At 44.6% G+C, this 12,702-nt stretch overlaps 6 non-coding genes across 6 annotated transcripts; all 6 read left to right on the forward strand.

The window, feature by feature from the left end:
- The first annotated feature begins 496 nt into the window (after window positions 1-496).
- On the forward strand, window positions 497-687 carry LOC120982905. The gene has a single exon (XR_005774991.1). It is a non-coding gene; the product is annotated as a U2 spliceosomal RNA (small nuclear RNA).
- Window positions 688-1,723: 1,036 nt separating this feature from the next.
- LOC120982911 lies at window positions 1,724-1,914 on the forward strand. Its single transcript, XR_005774992.1, has one exon. It is a non-coding gene; the product is annotated as a U2 spliceosomal RNA (small nuclear RNA).
- A 1,037-nt stretch (window positions 1,915-2,951) lies between these two features.
- On the forward strand, window positions 2,952-3,142 carry LOC120982912. The gene has a single exon (XR_005774993.1). It is a non-coding gene; the product is annotated as a U2 spliceosomal RNA (small nuclear RNA).
- A 1,036-nt stretch (window positions 3,143-4,178) lies between these two features.
- Window positions 4,179-4,369, forward strand: LOC120982913. Its single transcript, XR_005774994.1, has one exon. It is a non-coding gene; the product is annotated as a U2 spliceosomal RNA (small nuclear RNA).
- A 1,037-nt stretch (window positions 4,370-5,406) lies between these two features.
- LOC120982914 lies at window positions 5,407-5,597 on the forward strand. Its single transcript, XR_005774995.1, has one exon. It is a non-coding gene; the product is annotated as a U2 spliceosomal RNA (small nuclear RNA).
- Window positions 5,598-6,634: 1,037 nt separating this feature from the next.
- LOC120982915 lies at window positions 6,635-6,825 on the forward strand. Its single transcript, XR_005774996.1, has one exon. It is a non-coding gene; the product is annotated as a U2 spliceosomal RNA (small nuclear RNA).
- The last annotated feature ends 5,877 nt before the right edge of the window (window positions 6,826-12,702 follow it).

A 12,702-nucleotide genomic window follows, 5' to 3' on the forward strand; every position in this document is an offset into this window, starting at 1 on the left:
TACCTTGTCTGTTCAATGGACGGAACACTGCGCGTGTCACAAGAGCCTTGTCAGGTCAAGAGGTCAAAGAGGTCAAGTAAGGTCAGCTATTGGATGACATCACAAGGGCCCTGATGGAACACTCAACAATGGTGCCGTGACATCACAATCAACAATGGTTATCCTTTTTTTTTTTTTTTTTTTTTTTTTTTCCTTTCACTCACTACTATTCCTATCATGCTTTCTGCTTGGCGTGCTTTGGCACCGCACCAGGAATTTCGTGCGAAGAAAAGGCGTGTCCAAAAGTCGCGTGTGGGCGGAGCTATGCAGATAGCAAACACGAAAAGAAGCATGCTGGTGTGACTTCTGTGCGTAGGACGCGCGTGAACGTTTTCCCCGGTTTGTGAGAGAAAGAAGCCTCCCGGACTGTGTATTGGGCTGGGGACAGTAGTCTATTGCCTTCATTAGTGCTCTGCATTGGGGACCATCGGCCTGTACTGCGAACCCTTTTCAGGTTATCGCTTCTCGGCCTTTTGGCTAAGATCAAGTGTAGTATCTGTTCTTATCAGTTTAATATCTGATACGTCCCCTATCTGGGGACCATATATTAAATGGATTTTTCGAACAGGGAGATGGAAAAAGAGCTTGCTCTGTCCACTCCACGCATTGACCTGGTATTGCAGTACCTCCAGGACCGGTGCACCCCTTCTAATCCAGTATGAAAAAACAGAATGAAATTGAAATGGATTGCAAGCATCATCCTTCCAGCCAAGCAAGTGGAAAGTTGTGTGTGTCGTGCCTCCTTCAGCTTCTCCTCTGTCTGCCCAGTCAGTGCAGTGTTGCTTTTTGCATATAATACCTGCATCTAGTCTGTCAATCTCCTAATTGCATCAGCTGTCGGTTGTTTCCAGCACCAAGCAACCCATTCAGCCCCAGTGTCGTCACACACACCCTGGATCCAATTAAGACTGATGATTGGTTAATTGGCTTATCACCTGAATGAATTGTTTGGACCTCCCCTCCTCCACGTTTGATTTGGGCCTGTTGTGCACACCTCGGAGGGTTGCTGAGTCGTCTCTGGCAGGCAATTGACCCTTTTTTGTATCAAGTTGGCTGGATGTAACCATTTAGCTTTTGCAGTGCTTCAATAAATGAGTAAAGTTTGCCTGTGTCTCCCTCTTGTGGATCTTTTGAACTGGATTACTTAGTGGCTAAAAAGTAGCCCAGCACTTCCTATGCAGCTGGACCTACCTTGTCTGTTCAATGGACGGAACACTGCGCGTGTCACAAGAGCCTTGTCAGGTCAAGAGGTCAAAGAGGTCAAGTAAGGTCAGCTATTGGATGACATCACAAGGGCCCTGATGGAACACTCAACAATGGTGCCGTGACATCACAATCAACAATGGTTATCCTTTTTTTTTTTTTTTTTTTTTTTTTTTCCTTTCACTCACTACTATTCCTATCATGCTTTCTGCTTGGCGTGCTTTGGCACCGCACCAGGAATTTCGTGCGAAGAAAAGGCGTGTCCAAAAGTCGCGTGTGGGCGGAGCTATGCAGATAGCAAACACGAAAAGAAGCATGCTGGTGTGACTTCTGTGCGTAGGACGCGCGTGAACGTTTTCCCCGGTTTGTGAGAGAAAGAAGCCTCCCGGACTGTGTATTGGGCTGGGGACAGTAGTCTATTGCCTTCATTAGTGCTCTGCATTGGGGACCATCGGCCTGTACTGCGAACCCTTTTCAGGTTATCGCTTCTCGGCCTTTTGGCTAAGATCAAGTGTAGTATCTGTTCTTATCAGTTTAATATCTGATACGTCCCCTATCTGGGGACCATATATTAAATGGATTTTTCGAACAGGGAGATGGAAAAAGAGCTTGCTCTGTCCACTCCACGCATTGACCTGGTATTGCAGTACCTCCAGGACCGGTGCACCCCTTCTAATCCAGTATGAAAAAACAGAATGAAATTGAAATGGATTGCAAGCATCATCCTTCCAGCCAAGCAAGTGGAAAGTTGTGTGTGTCGTGCCTCCTTCAGCTTCTCCTCTGTCTGCCCAGTCAGTGCAGTGTTGCTTTTTGCATATAATACCTGCATCTAGTCTGTCAATCTCCTAATTGCATCAGCTGTCGGTTGTTTCCAGCACCAAGCAACCCATTCAGCCCCAGTGTCGTCACACACACCCTGGATCCAATTAAGACTGATGATTGGTTAATTGGCTTATCACCTGAATGAATTGTTTGGACCTCCCCTCCTCCACGTTTGATTTGGGCCTGTTGTGCACACCTCGGAGGGTTGCTGAGTCGTCTCTGGCAGGCAATTGACCCTTTTTTGTATCAAGTTGGCTGGATGTAACCATTTAGCTTTTGCAGTGCTTCAATAAATGAGTAAAGTTTGCCTGTGTCTCCCTCTTGTGGATCTTTTGAACTGGATTACTTAGTGGCTAAAAAGTAGCCCAGCACTTCCTATGCAGCTGGACCTACCTTGTCTGTTCAATGGACGGAACACTGCGCGTGTCACAAGAGCCTTGTCAGGTCAAGAGGTCAAAGAGGTCAAGTAAGGTCAGCTATTGGATGACATCACAAGGGCCCTGATGGAACACTCAACAATGGTGCCGTGACATCACAATCAACAATGGTTATCCTTTTTTTTTTTTTTTTTTTTTTTTTTTTCCTTTCACTCACTACTATTCCTATCATGCTTTCTGCTTGGCGTGCTTTGGCACCGCACCAGGAATTTCGTGCGAAGAAAAGGCGTGTCCAAAAGTCGCGTGTGGGCGGAGCTATGCAGATAGCAAACACGAAAAGAAGCATGCTGGTGTGACTTCTGTGCGTAGGACGCGCGTGAACGTTTTCCCCGGTTTGTGAGAGAAAGAAGCCTCCCGGACTGTGTATTGGGCTGGGGACAGTAGTCTATTGCCTTCATTAGTGCTCTGCATTGGGGACCATCGGCCTGTACTGCGAACCCTTTTCAGGTTATCGCTTCTCGGCCTTTTGGCTAAGATCAAGTGTAGTATCTGTTCTTATCAGTTTAATATCTGATACGTCCCCTATCTGGGGACCATATATTAAATGGATTTTTCGAACAGGGAGATGGAAAAAGAGCTTGCTCTGTCCACTCCACGCATTGACCTGGTATTGCAGTACCTCCAGGACCGGTGCACCCCTTCTAATCCAGTATGAAAAAACAGAATGAAATTGAAATGGATTGCAAGCATCATCCTTCCAGCCAAGCAAGTGGAAAGTTGTGTGTGTCGTGCCTCCTTCAGCTTCTCCTCTGTCTGCCCAGTCAGTGCAGTGTTGCTTTTTGCATATAATACCTGCATCTAGTCTGTCAATCTCCTAATTGCATCAGCTGTCGGTTGTTTCCAGCACCAAGCAACCCATTCAGCCCCAGTGTCGTCACACACACCCTGGATCCAATTAAGACTGATGATTGGTTAATTGGCTTATCACCTGAATGAATTGTTTGGACCTCCCCTCCTCCACGTTTGATTTGGGCCTGTTGTGCACACCTCGGAGGGTTGCTGAGTCGTCTCTGGCAGGCAATTGACCCTTTTTTGTATCAAGTTGGCTGGATGTAACCATTTAGCTTTTGCAGTGCTTCAATAAATGAGTAAAGTTTGCCTGTGTCTCCCTCTTGTGGATCTTTTGAACTGGATTACTTAGTGGCTAAAAAGTAGCCCAGCACTTCCTATGCAGCTGGACCTACCTTGTCTGTTCAATGGACGGAACACTGCGCGTGTCACAAGAGCCTTGTCAGGTCAAGAGGTCAAAGAGGTCAAGTAAGGTCAGCTATTGGATGACATCACAAGGGCCCTGATGGAACACTCAACAATGGTGCCGTGACATCACAATCAACAATGGTTATCCTTTTTTTTTTTTTTTTTTTTTTTTTTTCCTTTCACTCACTACTATTCCTATCATGCTTTCTGCTTGGCGTGCTTTGGCACCGCACCAGGAATTTCGTGCGAAGAAAAGGCGTGTCCAAAAGTCGCGTGTGGGCGGAGCTATGCAGATAGCAAACACGAAAAGAAGCATGCTGGTGTGACTTCTGTGCGTAGGACGCGCGTGAACGTTTTCCCCGGTTTGTGAGAGAAAGAAGCCTCCCGGACTGTGTATTGGGCTGGGGACAGTAGTCTATTGCCTTCATTAGTGCTCTGCATTGGGGACCATCGGCCTGTACTGCGAACCCTTTTCAGGTTATCGCTTCTCGGCCTTTTGGCTAAGATCAAGTGTAGTATCTGTTCTTATCAGTTTAATATCTGATACGTCCCCTATCTGGGGACCATATATTAAATGGATTTTTCGAACAGGGAGATGGAAAAAGAGCTTGCTCTGTCCACTCCACGCATTGACCTGGTATTGCAGTACCTCCAGGACCGGTGCACCCCTTCTAATCCAGTATGAAAAAACAGAATGAAATTGAAATGGATTGCAAGCATCATCCTTCCAGCCAAGCAAGTGGAAAGTTGTGTGTGTCGTGCCTCCTTCAGCTTCTCCTCTGTCTGCCCAGTCAGTGCAGTGTTGCTTTTTGCATATAATACCTGCATCTAGTCTGTCAATCTCCTAATTGCATCAGCTGTCGGTTGTTTCCAGCACCAAGCAACCCATTCAGCCCCAGTGTCGTCACACACACCCTGGATCCAATTAAGACTGATGATTGGTTAATTGGCTTATCACCTGAATGAATTGTTTGGACCTCCCCTCCTCCACGTTTGATTTGGGCCTGTTGTGCACACCTCGGAGGGTTGCTGAGTCGTCTCTGGCAGGCAATTGACCCTTTTTTGTATCAAGTTGGCTGGATGTAACCATTTAGCTTTTGCAGTGCTTCAATAAATGAGTAAAGTTTGCCTGTGTCTCCCTCTTGTGGATCTTTTGAACTGGATTACTTAGTGGCTAAAAAGTAGCCCAGCACTTCCTATGCAGCTGGACCTACCTTGTCTGTTCAATGGACGGAACACTGCGCGTGTCACAAGAGCCTTGTCAGGTCAAGAGGTCAAAGAGGTCAAGTAAGGTCAGCTATTGGATGACATCACAAGGGCCCTGATGGAACACTCAACAATGGTGCCGTGACATCACAATCAACAATGGTTATCCTTTTTTTTTTTTTTTTTTTTTTTTTTTTCCTTTCACTCACTACTATTCCTATCATGCTTTCTGCTTGGCGTGCTTTGGCACCGCACCAGGAATTTCGTGCGAAGAAAAGGCGTGTCCAAAAGTCGCGTGTGGGCGGAGCTATGCAGATAGCAAACACGAAAAGAAGCATGCTGGTGTGACTTCTGTGCGTAGGACGCGCGTGAACGTTTTCCCCGGTTTGTGAGAGAAAGAAGCCTCCCGGACTGTGTATTGGGCTGGGGACAGTAGTCTATTGCCTTCATTAGTGCTCTGCATTGGGGACCATCGGCCTGTACTGCGAACCCTTTTCAGGTTATCGCTTCTCGGCCTTTTGGCTAAGATCAAGTGTAGTATCTGTTCTTATCAGTTTAATATCTGATACGTCCCCTATCTGGGGACCATATATTAAATGGATTTTTCGAACAGGGAGATGGAAAAAGAGCTTGCTCTGTCCACTCCACGCATTGACCTGGTATTGCAGTACCTCCAGGACCGGTGCACCCCTTCTAATCCAGTATGAAAAAACAGAATGAAATTGAAATGGATTGCAAGCATCATCCTTCCAGCCAAGCAAGTGGAAAGTTGTGTGTGTCGTGCCTCCTTCAGCTTCTCCTCTGTCTGCCCAGTCAGTGCAGTGTTGCTTTTTGCATATAATACCTGCATCTAGTCTGTCAATCTCCTAATTGCATCAGCTGTCGGTTGTTTCCAGCACCAAGCAACCCATTCAGCCCCAGTGTCGTCACACACACCCTGGATCCAATTAAGACTGATGATTGGTTAATTGGCTTATCACCTGAATGAATTGTTTGGACCTCCCCTCCTCCACGTTTGATTTGGGCCTGTTGTGCACACCTCGGAGGGTTGCTGAGTCGTCTCTGGCAGGCAATTGACCCTTTTTTGTATCAAGTTGGCTGGATGTAACCATTTAGCTTTTGCAGTGCTTCAATAAATGAGTAAAGTTTGCCTGTGTCTCCCTCTTGTGGATCTTTTGAACTGGATTACTTAGTGGCTAAAAAGTAGCCCAGCACTTCCTATGCAGCTGGACCTACCTTGTCTGTTCAATGGACGGAACACTGCGCGTGTCACAAGAGCCTTGTCAGGTCAAGAGGTCAAAGAGGTCAAGTAAGGTCAGCTATTGGATGACATCACAAGGGCCCTGATGGAACACTCAACAATGGTGCCGTGACATCACAATCAACAATGGTTATCCTTTTTTTTTTTTTTTTTTTTTTTTTTTTCCTTTCACTCACTACTATTCCTATCATGCTTTCTGCTTGGCGTGCTTTGGCACCGCACCAGGAATTTCGTGCGAAGAAAAGGCGTGTCCAAAAGTCGCGTGTGGGCGGAGCTATGCAGATAGCAAACACGAAAAGAAGCATGCTGGTGTGACTTCTGTGCGTAGGACGCGCGTGAACGTTTTCCCCGGTTTGTGAGAGAAAGAAGCCTCCCGGACTGTGTATTGGGCTGGGGACAGTAGTCTATTGCCTTCATTAGTGCTCTGCATTGGGGACCATCGGCCTGTACTGCGAACCCTTTTCAGGTTATCGCTTCTCGGCCTTTTGGCTAAGATCAAGTGTAGTATCTGTTCTTATCAGTTTAATATCTGATACGTCCCCTATCTGGGGACCATATATTAAATGGATTTTTCGAACAGGGAGATGGAAAAAGAGCTTGCTCTGTCCACTCCACGCATTGACCTGGTATTGCAGTACCTCCAGGACCGGTGCACCCCTTCTAATCCAGTATGAAAAAACAGAATGAAATTGAAATGGATTGCAAGCATCATCCTTCCAGCCAAGCAAGTGGAAAGTTGTGTGTGTCGTGCCTCCTTCAGCTTCTCCTCTGTCTGCCCAGTCAGTGCAGTGTTGCTTTTTGCATATAATACCTGCATCTAGTCTGTCAATCTCCTAATTGCATCAGCTGTCGGTTGTTTCCAGCACCAAGCAACCCATTCAGCCCCAGTGTCGTCACACACACCCTGGATCCAATTAAGACTGATGATTGGTTAATTGGCTTATCACCTGAATGAATTGTTTGGACCTCCCCTCCTCCACGTTTGATTTGGGCCTGTTGTGCACACCTCGGAGGGTTGCTGAGTCGTCTCTGGCAGGCAATTGACCCTTTTTTGTATCAAGTTGGCTGGATGTAACCATTTAGCTTTTGCAGTGCTTCAATAAATGAGTAAAGTTTGCCTGTGTCTCCCTCTTGTGGATCTTTTGAACTGGATTACTTAGTGGCTAAAAAGTAGCCCAGCACTTCCTATGCAGCTGGACCTACCTTGTCTGTTCAATGGACGGAACACTGCGCGTGTCACAAGAGCCTTGTCAGGTCAAGAGGTCAAAGAGGTCAAGTAAGGTCAGCTATTGGATGACATCACAAGGGCCCTGATGGAACACTCAACAATGGTGCCGTGACATCACAATCAACAATGGTTATCCTTTTTTTTTTTTTTTTTTTTTTTTTTTTCCTTTCACTCACTACTATTCCTATCATGCTTTCTGCTTGGCGTGCTTTGGCACCGCACCAGGAATTTCGTGCGAAGAAAAGGCGTGTCCAAAAGTCGCGTGTGGGCGGAGCTATGCAGATAGCAAACACGAAAAGAAGCATGCTGGTGTGACTTCTGTGCGTAGGACGCGCGTGAACGTTTTCCCCGGTTTGTGAGAGAAAGAAGCCTCCCGGACTGTGTATTGGGCTGGGGACAGTAGTCTATTGCCTTCATTAGTGCTCTGCATTGGGGACCATCGGCCTGTACTGCGAACCCTTTTCAGGTTATCGCTTCTCGGCCTTTGGCTAAGATCAAGTGTATGTGTTTCTAATTCTGCACTTGGTCTTAGCTGAGGGTATTCGGGTACTCCTCCCCTCGGCCTTGTGGGATCGCCCGGGTTTATAGCCCGGGCTTCACCCACCTGCTGCTATTGGGGGGAGGACTTAGTCCCAGGGTAACGAGTTGCGATCCCCCGGCCTTCTGGTAGTTTTATACTTACCAGGAGGTGCAGCCTCGGTACGACGTTGCGACCATGGATGGCGATCCCGGCTCCGTGCCGGAATACGCCAGACTGAAAAACTCAGTGAGGATTTTCCTCACTGGAGGCGTCCTTATGGACAAAAAGTCGGAATCGTTGCGATATGTTGTGGATACGGTGTTGGGAGATCTCTTGCATGTCCGGAGGAATGAGATTCTCGCCATACAAGACTACCCCAAGCGAGCCATTTATGATGTTACTCTGGCGGGAGACGGCATTTTCCGTGATGCTTTAAAACAAGCTGAGAAAATAAAGGATGATCCCAGGCTTGGGCGTACCCGTATCATTGAGCACGCTTTCGACGAGAAAAAGCTCGTGGTGATTAAGATGTATTCCCCTTATGTGGACCAGAAAGAACTGGAGAAGTTTTTATCCTTGTATTTTAAGGAGGTCCAATTTATGGGGAAGGTTATGAACGAGTGTGGAATATGGACATCCAAATGGAAATTTTTAGTGACTTTTATTAAAGATGCCGCCTTTTCCTCTGGAATTAAATTACCACCTGCCCGTTTTAAACTAGGTCAAATTAATGGCGACCTCTTCTTTACGGGAATGCCTAATTTCTGCAAATTCTGTGGGGTATACGGACATACAAATGAGAATTGTGATGCCCAGTGTAGGAATTGTGGGAGCACTCAACATAGTAACAAGGAATGTCCCAATGCAAAAAAATGTACATTTTGTCAACGCACTGGGCATCTATACAGATTTTGTCCCCACAGAAAGGATGAGCGACCCAAGACGCCCCCACAGGAGTCAGCTGACCAGACCCGCCCTCAAGGAGAGGAACAGGCAATGGAAGCAGAGGTAAGGCAGGAGCCCGAGGCCCCTGATGCAAGTGATGCGGGGGCCAAGGCGGATGATATGGAGCAGGATTGCTCGGGTGATCCCACAGATGCGAAGGAGAGGCGGAATGCCAAGCGCAAAGCGGAGATAGTGGCAAGGCTCAAAAAGTCTGGAACTCCCCAAAAGAGCGGTCGTTCAGGGGAGTCCAGACAAACTCCGCAATCTGGGTCCCCTAAGCCTGATGACGATCCGGAAGAAGGTGTGTGGGAGATCCAAGGGAAAAAGAGGCGGGGAAAAAAAGGGCGCTCTCCGGATAGGGAGAAGGAGGAGCCGATGGAAACGTCCGGCCATCAAGATCAGGCGGACGTGGCTCCTCCGGCTGCCCCCCCCCCGCCGGATAAGGTGGTTGGGGAGGCGAGTGCCTCCCTGGAGGCGTCCGATTCCCTGCCTTGTGCGCAGCATTCCCCTGAGAGGCCTGGGACCTCCCAGAGCCTGGGGGGAGCAACGGATCCAGTCGGAGACCCACCTGACGCAAACGATGAGGATCTAAATGGTCAAGGTATGGGGACCCAGGTGAAGCTATCAGAGGCTGGCTTGCCTGATTACCCGAGCATGACTGCAGGCTCCTGCCTGAGTGATGGAAGTTCCTCTCCGGAAGGTTCCCTTATAACGATTGGGTCAGAAGAGGGCGGGAATGGAAGTGTAAATGAGTTTTCTGGGCATGCTGACTCTTCCTAATGAATATCATGGATGCCGAAATAAAGGGAGTTTCCCTCAATGTGAGGGGCGTCAAGTCTAAACATAGACGGGTTGCTCTTTTTAATTTTTTAACCACAATGACAGCATCCGTGTTTTTCTTGCAGGAATGTGGCATTCCCCATACAAGCTCATACAAAAGCTATAAAGAAGATTGGCAACACGGACCATCCATCTGGTCTGGATCCAATGAGTCCAGATCAGGTGGGGTCGCCATACTTTTTAAAGGGAACGTTTTAATTGATGATTTTAATGAAATTTTACCAGGTAGGATTTTATTGGTCAAAGCTTTTATCAATGGTATTAAATGGCAGTTTTTAAATTTTTATGGTTCTCCTGATAAGAACGAAAGAGCTGACATGCTAGAAATTTTATCTGTTTTTATCAATACCTCTGAACCATGTGTTGTTGCAGGAGATTTTAATTGTATTATGAAGGGGGAACGTCGGCAAACTTCATCTACCAGCAGGAATTATGATAAAACCTCTGGGATGTTGAAGAATCTGGTTGATGATTTTAAACTCCTTGACGTCTATAAAGAATGCAATAAAGATGCCCCAGAGGTTGCCGGCGTTACCTGGAGTAATGTCAACTGCAGTTCTAGAATAGATTTTATTTTTTGTAATGATCAGCTACTGCCTTTTAAATGCGAGCTTTTAACCAATGTTTTTTCCGACCACAAAATCTTATTATTTATTATTAAACATAATTTTAATAAGGTTCCTGGTAAAAAATCATGGAAATTGAACGTTTCTCTTTTAGACGATCCACAGACTATTATTGATTTTAAAAGTTTTTATACAAGATGTAAACGGGTAAGGAGTCCAAATATCTCTATTAGTAGCTGGTGGGAAAAAATGAAGAAAAAAATAAAAAGTTTCTTCATAAATAAAAGTACCCAGAAAGCAAGAGAGAAGAAGGACTCCTTTAAAGATCTTAATACCCGTTTACAAACCTTGTATAAATTCAGAGACAATGGTATGGATGTGAAGAGTGATATAGAAAATCTTAGGAAAGAAATTACAAAATGTATAGAGCAAAAAGGGAAAGAATTAATTTTTAGATCCAGAGTGAGGCATATCGAAGAAAACGAAAAATGCTCTAGATACTTCTTTAAAAAAATTAATAACAAAAAAGAAGCTATTAATGAAATAGACGGAATTAAGGAAATACAAGGCATTTTACATAAAGTACATTGTTTTTATTCTGAACTTTTTAATGTAAAGTCTGTGGATCAGTCTATTTTACAGGACTCACTGAAGGAGATCACTGCGGTTTTAGATCCTGCCTCGCAACAGATTTTATCCCGAGGTTTAACGGAGCAGGAGGTTTTAGAGACAACAAAGAGTTTTAAGACGGGTAAGGTACCCGGCCCCGACGGTATACCCATAGAATTTTATGTCAAATTTTATGACCTTTTAAAAGACGATCTTTTTAGTCTTTTTAGTGAGGTTTTTTATTCAAAGGTTTTACCCAAGTCCTGGAGGAAGGGTGAGGTCTCCTTATTGTATAAGAAAGGTGATAAGGCAGATTTGAAGAATTGGAGACCAATAACCCTTCTTAACACAGACTATAAGATCATGGCAAAAATCTGCGCCAATAGGTTAAAAGGGGTAATTTCTAAAATTATTCATTTTAATCAAGTCTGTGGAATCCCAGGAAGAAGCATATGGGATAACCTGAACCTTATTAAAGATTGTATTGATGATACTAAGTCAAGAGAAGGTAAATTAGCCATTTTATCTATTGACTTCGAGAAGGCGTTTGACAGAGTATCTCATTTTTATCTTTTTAAGGTTTTAGAAAAAATGGGTATACCCGAGGGGTTTTTATTGTCTCTTAAAGCATTTTATAATAAATGCACAAGTAAAATTTTAATTAATGGTTTTAAGACACAGGAAGTAATTTTAGATTCCGGAGTGAAGCAGGGGTGTCCCTTGTCCCCACTGCTTTTTATTTGCGCATTAGAGCCTCTCTTATGTAAGCTGCGAACAGATAAAGCGATACGCGGAGTGCCCTTGCCCGGTGGAAGGGGACTAGAGGCCAAAGCGGTGGGGTATATGGACGATGTGGCGGTTTTATGCAGGGACGCCCTATCACTCCGGAAAGCCTTAGGGCATGTTCAGTTCTTTTGTAGTGCTTCTGGTTTTAAAGTGAACTTTAACAAGAGTAATATTTTAAATATTGGAAGTATGGTTTTACATGATATTAATATCCCTGTGTCTGATTTTATCACCATTTTAGGTGTCTCCTTCAGTGAGTCTAATAATGGTTTTTTTAGTTGGGGCATGGTGGAAAAGAAGGTAAATCAAAAAATAAATATGTGGAGTATGAGGAAACTCACAATGGAGGGGAAAATTTTAATTATTAAGATGATCATTCTTCCCCTTTTATTATACTTAAGTATGGTGTTTCCCCCTCCCATGAATGTATTGAAGAAAATTAATAAAAGCTGTTTTACCTTCTTCTGGAATTCAAAGATGGAGAAATTGAAAAGAGAAGACGTCATGAAAATCCAAGGAAAAGGCGGCAAAGATTTTCCAGATTTTAAGAGATTTTTATTGATAAAATTTTTTAGTTTCTGTTTTAACGCTCTTTTTAAAGAACACTATTGGTCTTATTATGTTCGTTTTAATACTGGTTTTTTTATGCGTAAGTTTAATTGGTTCAAAACTATTTTATCAGTTCCTTATGCTTTTAATTTGCCAGTAAGTTATAAGATTTTAGAAGAGATAGTGTCAACTTTTAATTTGAAGAAGAAAAATATAAATGAGCTTAAAAACAGTAAACAATTAATAAAAGAAATAAAAATGAAGGAGATAACTTGTGATATAAAGAATTTTAGAGAAGATAAATGCAAAAAAATCTGGAAAATTATTAACATCTCCTATCTTTTTAATTCCCAGAAAGACTTGGCGTGGAATTGTGTTCATCAGTGTCTTCCATGCCGGGCATTCCAATACCGAAGAGGCTATGTAAGGTCTGCCATCTGTCCGAGGAATAATTGTCAACAAGAAGAGACGGTTCAACATCTACTGTGGTCATG

Source organism: Bufo bufo, assembly GCF_905171765.1.
Source record: "Bufo bufo chromosome 6 unlocalized genomic scaffold, aBufBuf1.1 SUPER_6_unloc_3, whole genome shotgun sequence".
NCBI classification, from domain to species: domain Eukaryota; kingdom Metazoa; phylum Chordata; class Amphibia; order Anura; family Bufonidae; genus Bufo; species Bufo bufo.